Here is a 15,000-nt window from a genome sequence, read left to right on the forward strand (position 1 = left end):
ATCTATCTGTCTGTCTGTTTGTCTCTCTGTCTATTTGTCTGCCTGCATGTCTGCCTGTCTATCTATTTATCTATCTGTCTGTCTATATCTATCTATCTACCTGTCTGTCTCTCTGCCTGTCTAGTTATCTGCCTGTTTCTCTCACTCTCTCTCTTTGTCTATCTGTCTATCTATCTATCTATCTATCTATCTATCTATCAGTCTGTCTGTCTGTTTGTCTCCCTGTGCCTGTTTGTCTGTCTATCTGTCTATCTGTATCTTTATCTCTCTCTCTCTCTCTCTCTCTCTCTCTCTCTCTCTCTATCTATCTATCTATCTATCAGTCTGTCTGTTTGTCTCTCTGTGCCTATTTATCTATCTCTATCTTTGTATCTATCTATCTCTGTATCTCTCTATCTCTCTATCTATCTATTTATCAGTCTGTTTGTCTCTCTGTGCCTATTTATTTGTCTATCTCTATCTCTATACCTATCTATATATCTCTATCTATCTATCTATCACTCTGTCTCTCTGTGCCTGTTTATCTGCCTATCTGCCTATCTCTCTCTCTCTCTCTCTCTCTCTCTCTCTCTCTCTCTCTCTCTATATATATATATATATATATATATATATATATGTCTGTACGTGGCTGGCAAGAAGGTGGACACAACTGAAGATTGAACATAATGAATTTAAGCATGCACCAAGTCACACACACACACACACACACACGTATATATATATATATATATATATATATATATATGTGTGTGTGTGTGTGTGTGTGTGTGTGTGTACACGCATGCGCGCACACACAGACGCATACAGACAGACAGACAGACGGACGCGCGCCCGCACACACACACACAGACACACACACACACACACACACACATTCCGAAGGAAAAAGAAACAGACGGAGATCCACTAAAAAAAAAAAAACAAAAAAACAACAACAAAAACAAGAGTATGGAATAAAGCGTCTCAAGTGTACAAACACCACTGGCGGAAAAAAACAAAGTTCGCAAAGTCGGTCGCAGGGACTGGCCAATTGTATTCCCCTTCCCCCTGTCAGCAGCGTTTGCCTGTCTCAGCATGTCATGACATGCCTACTTGTCATCCACGTAAAGTACTGGGGTGATATATCGAGTGTTGTCTGCTCTGCAAAAAAAAAATTAATAATAATAGAACTTGTACAAGTTAGACCGAGTGTTTGATATCATAGCAGCAGCATGTTTTTGGTTTGTTTTAGAGTTAACCGGTGTGTTGAGCTCAAACTCTCCCCTGCTGTTTTTTTATTGTTGTTTTTTTTGTGTGTTTTTTTTTTCTCGGAGTTGTTCAGCATGCCACGACCCCCCTCCACCCATCCACCCACCCCTTCCCCCCCTCTAGTCAGTTGTAAATGATGGATTATTCTCACTTGCTGTAAAAAGTATGTCAGAAGTTGCCTGTCTAGTAGTGTAACCCAAACATTGCTTAGTCAGGCATTCAGTGCATCCATATATATATATATATATATATATATATATATGTATATATATATATATATATCTGTGTACCTATCAGAGTTGATTTCGTCTACATAATTTTAGCCAGAGGACAACACTCTCGTTGCCATGGCTTCTTTTTCAGTGCGCCAAGTGCGTGCTGTACACGGGACCTCGGTTTATCGCGTCGTCCGAATGACCAGACGCCCAGTTTGGTTTTCCAGTCAAACTTTGGAGAAAGGGCGAGAGCGGGATTCGAACCCACACCCTCACGGACTGTCTGTATTGGTAGATGAGCGTATTGACCATTCCGCCGACGGGCGCAATAGCCGAGTGGTCAAAGCGTTGGACTGTCAATCTGAGGGTCCCGGGTTGGAATCACGGTGACAGCGCCTGGTGGGTAAAGGGTGGAGATTTTTCCGATCTCCCAGGTCAACATATGTGCAGACCTGCTAGTGCCTGAACCCCCTTCGTGTGCATATGCAAGCAGAAGATCAAATACGCACGTTAAAGATCCTGTAATCCATGTCAGCGTTCGGTGGGTTATGGAAACAAGAACATACCCAGCATGCACACCCCCGAAAACGGAGTATGGCTGCCTACATGGCGGGGTAAAAACGGTCCTACACGTAAAAGCCCACTCGTGTGCATACGAGTGAACGCAGAAGAAGAAGACCATTCCCCCACCTTCCGCCTCCTTGGCCACAAGCCTTTGATGGGTTGTGATTGCGGCAGTGCAGAGAGCGTTAACAGTTACCCAAAGGCTGTGGAATTATCAAATCTCTGCATCGCTAAATGTGATTTTGCAATAGAAATTTTTTTCGAAAGTCTGCGCTAATTTCATAGACTTAGGAAACAGTTTGAACGCTAATTAAACTAAATGTTGGCCGGGTTGCTTATGAAACTGACCCCAGCCCAAGGCTTTGAGATCGGGTTTGTCGATGTTCCGTCGACAGGTATCCTGTCTTTTGGAAATTACTGGAAGGTCTGTCATGTTTCCGGGTGGCGTGTCGTATTGATTTTCGTTGTTTTTTTGTTTTGTTTTTTTTTTCCTTTGCAAAAAAACAAAGCATTTGCTTGACTGTACACAGTAAAACAAATAGCGACACACAGCTCGTTTCACATCCGATGACAGCCCTCAACATGATTGGACAGAGATATATGCTGTGTACCTAAGAAGCACATGGCAAAGTATTCCATTAATCAAAAACGTATTTTAAAAATTATTGGTTTTCTTTTTTCTTTTCTTTTTTCAGTATGTATGCGTCGGTGTGCATGTATTTTGTTGTTGTTGTCTCGTTCGTCATTTATCAGATGGGTTCCCCCGTCTCCTCGACGAAGGCGGCAGTACGTCGCAGGTCCTCCAGTCCTCCGTAGAGCTTCCGGGCCGCTGGGATTGGGTCGGGCCAGGTTTTCTCTCGGAGCGCTTGGTGGAGCGGGCAGGACTGCAGCAGATGTTCTGTTGTCTGGCTGCCTGTTCTGCAGGGGCACTGCTCTGTGTCGCCGATACGGAGTTTCGTGTGTAGGTGGTGTTTCAGGCGGTTGTGGCCTGTCCTGAGCGTGAAAATGGCTACCTGCTCTCGACGAGTCAGCAGGTAGTACGGGTCTGCTCTGTTGTGGCGTGGATGCTGCTGCTTCCACTTGTTCTGCAGCTTGGCCTTAATGATGGTCCTGGTCCTGTATTTTAGTGCTTCCCTCTGACTTGGTCTTCATCCGTTCTGTTTCGCTATTGTTGTCGTTGTTGTGGTGGTGGTTCTTCTTCTCTTCCTTCCTTCCTTCTTTCCTTCCTGCCTTTCTTTCTTTCTTTCTTTTTTTCTCTTTCGGTCAGTGTCACCACGTGTCTCATGCTCTCTCTCTCTGTTTCTCACGATCTCTGTTTCTGTCTGTCACTATGTGTGTCTACATTTGTCTTTTTCGCACCATCTTCTTTCTATGTCTGTCTCCGTTTCTGTGTCTCTATCTCTGTCTCTCCCTTTCTCTCTATCTCTGTCCGTCACTCCCTGTCTCTCCCTCTCTTTCTGTCTGTCTCCCTTTCTCTGTCTCTGTCTCTCTGTCTCTGTCTCTGTCTGTCTGTCTGTCTGTCTCTCTCTCTCTCTCTCTCTCTCTCTCTCTCTCTCTCTCTCTCTCTCTCCATCTCTGTCAATATTACTCTCACTGCGAAAACAAGACTGTCTGCTTTGGCCATGTAAGCTCCGAAAGCCAAACATCGATCAGGAACATGTGCTGAGTTCCAAGGACAGATTTTCCTCCCTTTGTTTTCTACCTGTCTTAAATGTTTTGTTTGTTTGTTTGGGGAATGTTGTTTTTTTCTCTCATTTTGTTTGCTGTACACGCCTTATATCTCGGATTTACTGTTTTGAATTCGAAGACACACGGTAGACGTCATATGATCTAGATCAATAGGAACGAGAAATCCAGGCACATTTATAATCGCGGCAACACACGCCACACATGCTCGCAAAAAGCCTGCTTGCTCATTTTAAACGACAGTTCGAGGCGTGCGAATGCGTTGAATTTGTCGAACACATTCGCCAGAGTCTGATTTTTTTCTTTCTACTTCTTCTCCATTTCTTTATAGATTGAATAATTGTCCGTAATCCAAACCGGCCACGGGAAAAGCGTGACGTGACTGTGTAATTGATATATTTTATTTTCGAGAATACGTTTGGATTTAGACATAGCAGCATTTGTAGTTGTAGCAACGCAGGAGCAGTGGTGGTAGCTGTAGTAATAGTACTCGTAGCAGTACTAGCAGTAGCAGCAGTGGTTATAGTGGTGGCAGTTTGAGGCTGTAGTTTTGGCTGTTGTCAATCAATATTGCTGTGGTTATTATTGATGTTAAGCGATAGTATCAACTGACAAAACAAAGAAATTGAGAGATGATCGCTGTGGTCATTGTTGTTGTCGCATGGAAATATTGACTGGCGAAATAGATCAACGATTGAGACGGGCGCAATCGCGGAGTGGCTAAAGCGTTGGGCTTTCAATATGAAGGTCCCGGGTTCGAATCTCGGTGGCGCCTGGTGGGTAAAGGGTGGAGATTTTTCTGATCTCCCAGGTCAACATATGTGCAGACCTGCCAGTGCCTGAACCCCCTTCGTGTGTATACGCACGCAGAAGATCAAATACGCACGTTAAAGATCATGTAATCCATGTCAGCGTTCGGTGGGTTATGGAAGCAAGAACATACCCAGCATGTACACCCCCGAAAACGGTGTATGGCTGCCTACATGGCGTGGTAAATAAGCAAAACGGTCATGCACGTAAAATGTTAAATGTTACATGTTTGTCTCAGTGTGGTGGTGTGAGTGCCTGAAACCTGATTGAATGACACAGGAAACGAATGATGAGTGCCCAATGGCAGCCGTCTACCCAGGTAGGCAGCCTGTTGTGTAAATGACTCCTTGTTTGTAAAGCGCTTAGAGCTTGGTCTCCGACCGAGGATAGGCACTAGATAAGTATCCATATCAATCGATCAATCAATTCGCAACGATAATGAATGCCAAGGTGTTTTTGTTGTTGTTGTTTGTTTGTATGCTTTTCTTTCTTTCTTTCTTTCTTTCGCTTTGTTCAGTGTTTGGTTTGGTTTTGTCTTGGCTTCCGGTGTGGGGGTTCACATGTTGATTCTAACCTGTCACGCTGTTTCGAAACGAAACGCGATATCAGCCATGCGACACATGCAAGTCTCATTGGCCTTGCTTACACGTGCCTGCTCATGCGTTTGCACGCGCACGCGCGTGCTTGCGGTTGGTGTTCGCACATGCAAGGCTTTTTAATTGGCCGATCTGTTCAAGGGGTGTGCAGTGTGTCTGTTTTTGTAAGTTCGCGTGCAACACGCAACGGCAGGCAACCAGGGCCCGTTGCAATTAGCGCGTTGCTGATAAGACTGACGGACTTGAGTGTGTTGTTCTGTGTACAGAAACCCGAAGAACTTGTTGTGGATGATTAATATTTCAGACGGCTGTTCGCACCCGTTTAATGATTTATAGATGTAAGCGGAACTGATGTTCGGTGATTTACACACATGTGTTTGGGTTGACAAAACAGCAAGGTGACAACAAAAGGAAAATGACAGAGGGAGGGAGGGAAGAGATAAGAAAGACAGAGGGAACCCACAATGGAACGACACAAATTATTCCCCTTCCCCGCTCGCGGCAGAATGGTTAAGCCGCTCATCTGTCGATACAGAGAGTCCGTGAGGGTGTGTGTTCGAATCCCGCTCTCGCCATTTCTCCCACGTTTGACTGGAAAATCAAACTGAGCGTTTACTCGTTCGGATGATACGATAAACCGAGGTCCCGTATGCAGCACGCACTTGGCGCGCTGAAAAAGAACCTATGGCAACGAAAATGTTGTCCTCTGGCAAAATTCTGTAGAAGAAATCCACTCTGATAGGTGATGGAGTCTCCCGTCGGTCCGACGGATGAGTAGGCAGGCAGGCTTATCTGTCAGTGTGTGTCCTCATATCGGAGAAGAGGCCGATTCTGGATGCACAGCACTTCCCACAGGTGTTGCAAGGGAAAATGTCTCCAGAAGTTGAGCCCTGCTTCTTTCGCTCACGCTTCTCCTTAATGGCCAGCATTCTTTTGTTTTCAAACGTCTTTATGCCACTAGAGCACAGCATCCTCCAGTGACAGCGGTCAAGGGCATCAGTTTCCCAGGAAGCGATGTCTATGTCACAGGCTTTGAGGTTTGTCTTCAAGGTGTCCTTGAAGCGCTTGCAGGGTCTTCCAAGTTCACGGTGGCCCTCCTTCAGCTGGCCATACAAAAGCGTCTTCGGGATCCTGCTGTCTGTCATGATAGGTACACAAATAATTATAAGCATGCATTCAAGGCCTGACAAAGCGCGTTGGGTTATGCTGCTGGTCAGGTATCAGCCTTCCAGATGTGGTGTAGCGTGTATTTGTATTTGTATTTCTTTTTATCTAACAGATTTCTGTGTGTGAAATTCGGGCTGCTCTCCCCAGGGAGAGCGCGTCGCTACACTACAGCGCAACCCATTTTTTTGTATTTTTTCCTGCATGCAGTTTTATTTGTTTTTCCTATCGATGTGGATTTTTCTACAGAATTTTGCCAGGAACAACCCTTTTTTTACGTGGGTTCTTTTACGTGCGCTAAGTGCATGCTGCACACGGGACCTCGGTTTATCGTCTCATCCGAATGAACAGCGTCCAGACCACCACTCAAGGTCTAGTGGAGGGGGAGAAAATATCGGCGGCTGAGCCGTGATTCGAACCAGCGCGCTCAGATTCTCTCGCTTCCTAGGCGGACGCGTTACCTCTAGGCTATGACTCCATCATAACGGCACTGGACAATAAAGAAACAGCGTCAACTTCAGAAGTGACAGCAAAAACGAGACCAGTAACGACACAAATGATGATGATAATGACGACGACGACGATGACGATACAAAAAACAACAACGGAATGTGAACCGCAACAAAAACACGAACAACAACCACCACCACCACCACTACAAACCAGCCAACCCTTCCGACAAATGAATAACGCAGCGCTTAAATTACCTGTTTCAGAGCTGTTCCAAACGGCAGTCGTAGTCGTCATCATCATCATCTGACTCGCCTCCGCCTTCAGAGTGTCCAGCCCTGACCTCGTCAGCATCCAGAGCTGATAACGAACACCAGGATACCCAGCTATTCCAGAATAGGAGCGGAGCCCGTGTAAAAAGAAAAACTTACCTGCGATACAGATAAGACAAAGACGTGGAAAACACTCTACCTGTGATACCGATAAGACAAGGCGAGGAAAAAACAACACCCTCGGAAGTAATTCCAGACACTGGCAGCTGCCGTGATAAATATCATAAGTGAACAGGTGTTGGGGATTTGGGGGGTTGGGGGGGGGGGTGTTGAGCCAGAAATCCTCCCTGCTTGGAGCAACGATTCCTTCACACACAAACAACACCGCCCTCAACAACTTGACCAAGGCAATAGGTTGGAACACTCGGCTGTTTGTTGTGGGGCGAAGAGGGGTTGAGAGAGAAAAAAACGAGTGATTTATCATGTTTGTTCTGTTTTCTACATCATTATTTCTATCCTTGGTGGATGGTTAAAAGACGGCGAGGAACTTAGCGGCTCGACTTTTGTGCTGAAGCAAACAATTAATTGTGCGGAAGGTGGTTTAAGAGTGGTGTGAATTTCTGGAGATGAGGAAGCTGTAGTGATCTTTGTTGTTTTTTTTGGTGTCTACTGATGAAGTTGGTGCTGGTTGATCTGTTTTGGAAGGTGAGTGAAGTTTTTTGTATGTTTTGTTTGGTGGTGGTGGTGGTGTTTTTTTGTGTGTTGTGTTTTTGTTTGAACTGTTTGGTTTGTTTTTTTGTCCTATCTGTTTTTTGTTGTTGTTGTGGATTTTTTTCTTATTTCTGTTTCTGTATCGTGTGTGTGTGTGAGTGTGAGTGTGTGTGTGTGTGTGTGTGTGTGTGTGTGTGTGTGTGTGTGTGTGTGTGTGTGTGTGTGTGTGTGTGCTCTCCACTAATCACTCCGACTCAATCTCTTTCCCCCTCTCAACTTTCTCTCTCTCTAATCTCTGACTATTTATCTCTGCCCCCCCCCCTGGCCCCCCCTCGCTCTTCCACTATTCTGTCCGACTTCCTCTGTGTGATACGCATCGCTCTGTATCTGTCTGTATCTCTCTGTCTTTCACCATCTGTTCCTGTCTGCCTTTCTGCCTGTCCGTTTGTCAGTCTGTCTCCCTCTCTCTCTCTCTCTCTCTCTCTCTCTCTCTCTCTCTCTCTCTCTCTCTCTCTCTCCGTATCTCGGTATATATCTCTGTGCTTCTGTCTCTGTCTGTCTCTGTCTCTGGTTGTCTGTCTGTCTGTCTGTCTGTCCGTCTCTCTCTCTCCGTTTGTCTCCCTCTTAGTGTCTTTGTATCTACCTATGTGTTTCTGTCTGTCTGTCTCTCCGTATCTCCATATATACCTATGTGTTTCTGTCTGTCTGTCTGTCTCTCCGTATCTCCGTATATACCTATGTGTTTCTGTCTGTCTGTCTCTCTGTCTGTCTGTCTGTCTGTCTGTCTCTCTGTCTGTCTCTCCATGTGTCTGTATCTACCTATGTGTTTCTGTTTCTGTCTGTCTGTCTCAATGTGTTTCTGCCTGTTTGCCTGCTTGCCTGTCTGTCTGTCTGTCTGTCTTTCTGTCTGTTTGTGAATCTCTCTTTCCCTCTTTCTCCGCCTCCTGCAAGCCTCTTGTGCTTGTCTCCTTAATTCCCTCCTTCATTCTCTCTCTCTCTCTCTCTCTCTCTCTCTCTCTCTCCATCCCCCCCCCCTCCTCTCTCTCTCTGCTTGCCTAAGTGTCGAGATAACTCTTTTTGCCGGAACGTTTAAAAGCGTTCTCGTGTTCCTCTCTGCTGCCAAACATATCTCTGTTGATCACAAGCTGGCAACATCCATGGAAGGCAAAGTCGCCATGGGAAATGCAAAGGCAACGAAACATCATCTTGCATATTCTCTCATGCTTGTGGCCTTTCTTTGGGTTGGTTTGTAATAATCCATGCATTCTGAACATCGCTTCTTTCATATTTTCCTTCGTAGTTTCGTCCATTTTTCGTTCCGTCCTTGCTTTATTGTCTTTTCTTTTATTTCTCCTTTCTTTCTTTTTTATTTTTATTTTTTTTCTATTTCTTTCTCTTTATTTGGCTTTCATCTTTTCTTTCTTCATATTCTTTTTTTTCTCAATCTTCCAGTCTCCAGAGAGAGAGAGAGAGAGAGAGAGAGGCCAGAGAGAGAGACAGAGAGAAAGAGAGAGAGGCCACAGAGAGAGAGAGTGAGAGAGAGAGAGAGAGAGAGAGAGAGAGAGAGAGAGAGAAAATGAAAATGACAAATATTTTAATTGTGAAGGCCATCGACCCATACACAAATCTACATACATAGCTACACACAGACACAGACACACACACACACACACACACACACACACACACACACACACACTACGTAGATGGGTGCTCAGAGAGAGAGAGAGAGAGAGAATGAAAATGACAAATATTTTAATTGTGAAGACCATAGACCCATACACAAATCTACATACATAAAGACACACACACACACACACACACACACACGCATACACACACACACACACACACACACACACACACACACACACACACACACACGCATACACAGACACAGACACACACAGAGACACAGACACACACACACACACACACACACACACACACACACACACACACACACACACACACTACGTAGATTGATGTTCAGAGAGAGAGACAGAGAAAGAGAGGACAGACAGTCAGACAGAGCCAGAGAAAGACAGAGAGAAACGAGCAAACACGGAGAGCGAGAGACGGACAAACAGACAGACAGACACACAGACAAACACAGGCAGACGGACAAACAAATACCGTAGTATCTCCAGAAGACACCCACGGCTGCAGTTGCAGAAGATCCAAGCTCGCTTAGCGGTCAGGATTTCTCCATGGCTGTTGTTGCTGTGCTGCAAACTTAAGCGCTTGGGAACTAGTGTGGCCAAGCGAACGTCGGAAGTGTGTGTGTGTGTGTGTGTGTGTGTGTGTGTGTGTGTGTGTGTGTGTGTGTGTGTGTGTGTGTGTGTGTGTGTGTGTGTGTGTGTGTGTGTGTGTGTGTGTGTGTTAGCTATTCTTCTGAAACATAAGAATGATCTTTAACGTCAAGACCTGCCCAGCCATCGCATGGTCGTGATTATCAGTTGAGAAAAAAAAAATGTCTGCGTCGTTACAGTGTAGGGTGGGGATGGCGGAATAAGACGGGGTATGCAGATGGAAATGGGAGAGAGAGAGAGAGAGAGAGAGAGAGAGAGAGAGAGAGAGAGAGAGAGAGAGAGAGAGATTAGTTTCAATCAACAGCCGCGCCGTCGCTGGCTCTCACCGAAAGCCGAGAGAGAGAACACAGAACACACACACACACACACACACACACAGAACTCAGAACTCAGAATTCAGAGAGAGAGAGAGGGGGGAGAAGGGGAGGGAGAGAGAGGGGAGAAAGAGGGGACAGACAGGGTAGAGAGGGAGAGAGAAAGAGATGGAGAGGGGGAGAGAGGGAGAGAGAAAGGGAGAGAGAGAGACAGAGATGGGAAGAGAGAGCGGGAGAGAGAGAGAGAGAGAGAGAGAGAGAACCCAGAACTCAGAGACAGGGAGAGAGAGTGAGCGAGCGAGCAACAGAGAGAGAGAGAGAGAGAGAGAGAGAGAGACTAAAACCCCTCCTTCCCACATCAGCAAGACACACATGGCTGGGTTGACATACAGCGACAATTTTGCAGAGCAACGTTTTCTTTGCCGGGTAAGAAATTCCCCCAAATTCGCTCCTGCTGCAAACCCCACCCCCGGCTCTTGAGGGGAGAGAGAGAAAATCCTGTCCTGTGATGGTGCCCGTGACAAGTGATGATATTTTCTGGCACCGCGGAGATCTCATCAGTGTTTTCCTTGACCCTCTTGTGGCAGGGTCTCACTCAAGAATCCAGTCCTTCCCCTGTCCTAATTGACAGTTCCAATGTGAAGGAGTTTTTTGGGTGGGTTTTTTTTTCACCTCTCTCTCTCTCTCTCTCCGTTTGGAATTTGTTTCTTTGACATGTCTTCAGTTTTCAGGTGGCGTTTTGGGCTCCTGGAAGCAAAAGCTGATCAGAATTGTGTGGGGGTGGATGCCGTGTCTCTTGGTGATTAAAAGAGATGTTCTTAGGTGTGTGTGTGTGTGTGGCGAGGCGGGGCCGGGGGTTGGGGGGGTGGGGGTGGAGGGAGGTGTGTGAGGGGGTGTGAGCGTGTGTGTGTGTGGCATACGAAACACACCAAGAAGAAATGTCCGAAGAAGAAATGACGCAGCTGAAAACGCCAAGATTCAGCGTTGGCATCGGACTTCAAAATAGAACTGCTGCGTTCTTCAACACCTGCAACATTTTCCTGCAATGTTACTGCTTGAATACAGTATTCACAAAACGTGGATGTCCTTGCAGACTGCGAAGATGTCAAAATCTCTTGCACACGACATACATCGATCAGTATAGAAGTATCTCGATTATTTTCTTTCTCAGTCGCGATCAAAAGATTCAATTTCTGGTTGCCAGAGTCATACGATTGTTTTGATTGGTTGAAACAGGTATCAGCCAGCCAATAGAAATCGCTCTCTCCAAAGCATCAGTGGATTTTCTCTGTCTCTGCCTTTTTAGCTCTGTCGCTTTGTCCACTGTCTAAAAATAAGTGGATAGCGCATGCCTCCTTTGAGCCCATTTGCTAACTGAAGCCAGCGGAAGTGTTAAGTTAGCCATTTTGCTATTCGTGTCAGTACAGCGCGAAGCGGTCACTTCATATATGTAGCTGAGCGCTCTGTTGGTTACGATGACTGCTTCACGGCAAGCTTTCACTTGCTTGCGGCGTTAGTTAAGGCTGACATTCCTGTATGTGCCTCCACAGCAAGTTTGCACTGTTTTCCTGTGATAACTTTGGCAAATAAACCATTGGCAGATATCAATCAAGACACAACATTTGGCATGTCGTGGAGGCAAGCACAACACGATTTCATCGAAGATACACGATTACAGTTCAGAAACTACTACCAGTTAGCAGACGACTTCTCAGCGGACTGACAGCCAGATACGAGTGGCAGTATGGCGTCCAGTTGGCTTCAGCTTTCCTGCCCAATCAGCTATCCAACTATTTTTTTTAGAGCAGTGCGCTTTGTCGCGCAGCTGGTGGCGCTGATGCGGACGATCAGCAAAGTAGCGCAGAAAACAGCGCACCGGAAAACTTCGTCAAGCGGTTGACGCGCCACGCGGCATACAATTACTGACGCTCACGCTGGTGTGTGACAGCCCTAACCATAGTTTTTTTTGTTGATGCTGAGTTTTCCCGGAGAGGCTGTCAAAGTAGTTGGGCGCTGCAATGTGTTCAGACGGACGTAAAATAACTTTGCCTTGCTACCCCACAAATAGGCAGCTGTCATCTCAAGTTTTTTCTTTTCTTTTTTCGTGGGAAATTGCATGTTTAATCTGCCGTAGTTAAGCCTTCTCTTGAAGAAGAAAGGGACCTTTCGGACTTTCAGTTGCTGAGCGTTTGGGTCGTGGAGGTTGCTGTTTGCGCGCGCTGTTGCTCTGACGTGTTTGTTGAGAGTGTGTTTGAGTGGGGGGTTTGAGGGGCAGCCACAGGGAAAAACAAAAACCAGGAGGAGGGGGAAAAGGAAGATGAAAGAAGGTGAAGGAGGGGGGGGGGGGAAGAAGGGAAAAGAACAAGCAGAAGAAGACGACGAAGAGAAGAAGACGAAGAAAGGAGGATGAGGAGAGACAGACAGACAGACAGAGACAGAGAGAGACAGAGACAGAGAGAGAGACATAGACATAGATTCAGGCAGACAGAGACAGGGCGGACGGAGAAATAACAAGAAACAAAATAGATAAGAGATAAGAAGAGAGAGAGAGAGGCAGACAGAGACTAGAGAGAGACACACACAGACATAGATTCAGGCAAACAGACAGAGACAGGGCGGACAGAGAAATAAGAGACAAAATAGATAAGGGATAAGAAAAGAAAGAGACAGAGACAGAGACAGAGAGAGACATTAGTTTCAATCAACAGCTGGGCCGTCGCTGGCTCTAACCGAAAGCCGAGTTCAAAAACACCCGTGAAATAACTTCGAACTTTCCTTCTTTCAGCAAAAACTTCGCATGAAAAAGTTAGTCCTGCTAAGCAACCCACTCCCCCCCTGCACCCCCCCACCCCCCATCACACGCCTCTCGACAGCTGTCCAAAACTTCTCCTACCCCTTCCCCCACCACGCACATACTCATCGCCAGCTCTCCCCCCGCCCCCCCCCCCCCCCCCCCCCCCCAAATTCCCACACCTCTCGTCAGTTCAGTTTCTCAATGAAGGCGGTCACTGCGTTCAAACAAATCCATACACGCTACACCACATCTGCCGAGCAGATGCAGTATCATTATCAGTAGCTCAAGGAGGCGTCACTGCGTTTGGTCAAATCCATACGCGCTACACCACATCTGCCAAGCAGATGCCTGACCAGCAGCGTAACCCAAAGCGCTTTGTCAGGCCTTAATGGGAAAATAGAAACACATAGATATATAAATGAATAAATAAAGTAAAAAGATGCGTATGAACAAATGAAATGAATGTCATTGAATTAATGAACAAGTCAATAACTAATTGAAATCAAATAATAAATGAATTCAGGAATACGACTAGAATGAAATAAAATTTAATAATTTTTTTTTAAACAAATAGCAAATAAATAAATGGAATGAAAGAAAATGTATAATAATAATAATAATAATAATACTTCCACGACTACTACTACTACTACTACTACTGCTACTACTACTAATGATGATGATGATAGTAATGATAACGTTAATAATAGTGATAATGTCAATATTGATGATTAAACAAATGACCAAATAAATGTTAATAAACATGCACTCACACACACACACACACACACACACACACACACACACACACACACACACACACACATTCACTTACTCGCATGCGAATACAGTAAACCCCCCCAACCCCAATCCCCCCCCCCCCCACCCCAACCCCCACCCCACCCCTCACTCGATTTTTTTTTTCCCCTACTCTCGTCTAATATCACTTACAGTGTAGAGACGTTAAACTAAAGAACGAACACACGCACTCACACATACACACACACACACACACACACACACACACACACACAAAAGACACGCAAACAAAATCCCTCGCCATCCCCAATTACCTCCCCTCACCCCCCACTCCGCCAGCCCATCGAGTTATCTCCCATCTGATTTGTTGGCTCGGCGGCCGCGTGTTGTGCGGTTTGACAGGAGCAGTCTTTATGGAAAGCTCGCACCTGTCTGCTGCTGTTTGTCAACACGCTCCACTCATGGCCTCATCTGCCTCATCTGTCTTGTCTCTGTCTCTCTGTCTCTGTCTCTCTGTTTTTGTCTGCGTCTGTCTCTCTCTCTCTCTCTCTCTGTCTCTGGCTCGCTCTCTCTCTCTCTTTGTTTTTTTTTCTCCCTCCTTTTGGCTGTCTCCAACTTCCCCTCTCTCTCTCTCGCCTTCTCTCTCTCGCTCTCTCTATCGCTCTCTCTCCCTCTTTCTCTTTCTCTCGTTCTCTCTTTCTCCCTCTCTCTCTCTCCCTCTCGCTCTCTCTTTCTCTCTCTCTCTCCCTCTCTCTCTCTCTCACTCTCTCTCTCTTCCCCCTATCTCTCTCCCTCTCTCTTTCTCGCTCTCTCTCTCTCTTTCTCGCTCTCTCTCTTTCTCTCCACTCTCTCCCTCCCCTCTCTCTCTTCCTCTCCCTCTCTCTCTTCCTCTCCCTCTCTCTCGCTCTCTCTCCCTCTCTCTTGCTCTCTCTCCCTCTCTCTCACTCTTTCTTCTCTCTCTCTCCCCTCTCTCTCCCTCTCTCTCCCTCTCCCTCTCCCCCCTCTCTCTCCCTCTCCCTCTCCCCCTCTCTCTCCCTCTCTCTCCCTCTCTCTCTGCCTCTCTCCCCCTCTCTCTCTCTCGCTCTCTCTCCCTCCACATCAGTAT

General features: G+C 46.2%; 1 protein-coding gene across 1 annotated transcript in view; it reads left to right on the forward strand.

Annotated features, from left to right (window-relative positions):
• Window positions 1-7,009: 7,009 nt before the first annotated feature.
• The window catches only part of LOC143290145 (nociceptin receptor-like), a 388,332-nt gene continuing 380,341 nt past the window's right edge, over window positions 7,010-15,000 (forward strand). The window contains exon 1 of the mRNA XM_076599447.1: window positions 7,010-7,710. The gene's annotated coding sequence lies outside the window, so the exon portion shown is untranslated. The remainder of the gene's footprint in view (window positions 7,711-15,000) is intronic.

This window comes from Babylonia areolata, chromosome 15 (genome assembly GCF_041734735.1).
Source record: "Babylonia areolata isolate BAREFJ2019XMU chromosome 15, ASM4173473v1, whole genome shotgun sequence".
Taxonomy (NCBI): Eukaryota; Metazoa; Mollusca; class Gastropoda; order Neogastropoda; family Buccinidae; genus Babylonia; species Babylonia areolata.